The sequence below is a fragment of the Nestor notabilis genome, unplaced genomic scaffold (assembly GCF_000696875.1).
Source record: "Nestor notabilis isolate BGI_N333 unplaced genomic scaffold, ASM69687v1 scaffold29889, whole genome shotgun sequence".
Taxonomy (NCBI): Eukaryota; Metazoa; Chordata; class Aves; order Psittaciformes; family Psittacidae; genus Nestor; species Nestor notabilis.
The window spans coordinates 11933-14432 of record NW_009945555.1 but is presented as its reverse complement, the minus strand read 5'-3'; positions in this window follow the sequence as shown (position 1 = coordinate 14432).

Below are 2500 nucleotides of genomic sequence, written 5' to 3'. Positions count from 1 at the left end.
ATACTAGTAAATAGAGTTTGGGATTACATTTGGGATTAACACAAAAAAGAAACGAAATAGTTTTACAGTTTACTGGACAAAAAATAACAGTGATGTATGTGTTTTGTTGTTACTACTCTCAGTCGGACTTCCTGGAATATCAAAGCGGGTTGTTCCTCATGATCTATTTTGGACTTTTCAAATCTACTTAATGGTAAAACCAATCTAATTTCTTGAAACTATTTGGAGGTAAGGGATTGGTTTAAGCCCACATTAAAAGAATACATCCTATTCTGTAAGGTAGTGGTTCATTTAATCTCAGCGCTTCAGTTTCCTCACATATAACGTGAAAACACTAATGTCTCCTGTTTCAAGAACAAAAAGCCACTCTGTAATTACTGATGTTTGCCAAGCAGTTGGCAGGTGTGCAGAGGAGGGTATGGGTACCAACGATTACACACACAGTACTGTATGAATGTATTTATGTATTTGTGAAGTTTGTTACCTTGCTTAGGGAAAAACAAATTCTGCAGATGTCCCTCTGTGGCTATCTGGAAGTCTGCCCAAAGCGACTGTAGGTGAAGGGTGTGGTGTGGAATCAGCCCAGTTATCATCACTCACAAAAGTCACGAGAGCCCATCTCTGTGAACTTGATTCTGTTCTTCCTTATGGGGCTGCAGATTGAGTGCAGTGATTCAGGATTAACTGTAACTGAGACACAGATCTGACCTGTTGAGCCAAATTCCAGGATAGTTCATGTATCCAGGCTCAGGAAAACAAACATTTCACTGGCAATCTCTGCTATATTGAGGGCTAGCTTCACCTTCAAAATTATCAGCTAATTCCATATTGGACTGTTACGTATAATCCACAGCTTTTGACTTAACTACCTTGTTCATAGAGGATTTGGAATGAAAGTGGGTGCTATGAAAAAGTGGATGCCTGGGAACAACGGACTGACATGATTTTGGTGAGGGGCTCCCCTGTGCTTGCCCCAGCTGAGTGTGTTTCTTATATTGCAGCTCTGCTTCTAAAGCAACCATGGTTCAAGGCATCAGTATTTCACGAGGCATAAACGGTTCCCCTTTAGGAAAAGTAAAAGCACTTTTTCCTGTTTGTGAAATTTCCACGCTGCCAAGAACAAGAAAGCTTTCGAAACTCTATCTTTGCTGCTTGCAAAGCTTCACTGCCTTATAGGGTTCTGAATCCCCTGGATTCACACTGGGGGCGGGCTGGGAATGCTGGCTTTTCCTCCTTCTGGGTGATTCTGGGAGGCCCGCAATGATGTCATGGTACATTTTAGGCTACAATAACAGGAAATCATCAAGTGTTTACACTGGCAGACTGGGCTGTGATGTGATTTTCCTCCTTTTCCTCTCCGCCCCCCCCGCCCACCTCGCCCCTGCCATTGACTTCCTTGATATATCTGCTTCCTCCGATTAAAATACTACAAGGTGACAACACTGAAAGAGGAAGAAGGAAAGTGGGGGAGGGAGACAGAAAAGGATGATTTTAAAAGGATGATTCCCCTTCCCCTCGTATCACTCGCACAGAGCACAACACCCGCACTCCGCTGGCTCTGCGCACACTGGGGTAGAACAGCAGCCCAGACACTTGGCCTGCTGAGGCACTAGAGGATGTACCTCTCCAAAGCTGCTGACATGAAAAAGAAACTCTCCCCTCCCTAGCACAGCTGAGTCACAGATCTCCATGGCAGAGTTTTACTGCTGAACTTCCCTGAAGAGCTGAAAAGATATGGCATAGGCTTATGGACCCAAAGGAGGAGGAGGGCGTATTTCCAGGGCTTGTGGCAGAGGAAGGATGGAAGTGAATTTCACCCAGAGACTGTGCCACAATTTGAGGACAACATCAGGTTTCAGCCAGAGGGGAGTGAAGTTTCTGGGGTTTGTGCACTTGGACCAGGGATGCACAGCATGAGTGTTAGATATTCTGTGCTTTCCAGCTTGCTAATACTGGAGGGAAGAAGGAGGAAGATGTAAGGAAGTGTCCAGAAGACAAGTGTCCCATCCGCTGTTCAGTGAAAGCATTCACCATCTTCACCTTGGCATGAATCATCCTCAGCCAAAAGATACATACTTGGAGCTGAAAAAATGCTGGTTAATAAAGTGGTGCATTTGTTTATCCTTGTTGAGACTCTAAGTGCCAACCAAGCCTCAGGCAGAGCTGCTAGAAACAAAGGCAAAGAATGAGGCCACGCTTGTCCCAGCTGATGGAGGTAATGGAGGCTTGGCTGATGCAGCTGTGTCCTTCCCTTTTCTGCTGCATCTCCCTGCTCCTTTCTTGTCTCATCCTGCCACGTCCAGACATGACCAGGGTAGGAAGGGAGAGAGTAGGAAATGAAATAACTTTATTTCTGTTGTCTATTTCTCTCCATTCATGCAATATCAGCAACGCTGTCAGCTTTAAATCACACCACGAAATCTCCCAAATGGAAGAGCAAAAAGTCTGTGTCAGTCACTGCAAAACTAGGAGGATGCAGGAAGTCTTTCTCAAAGCACCA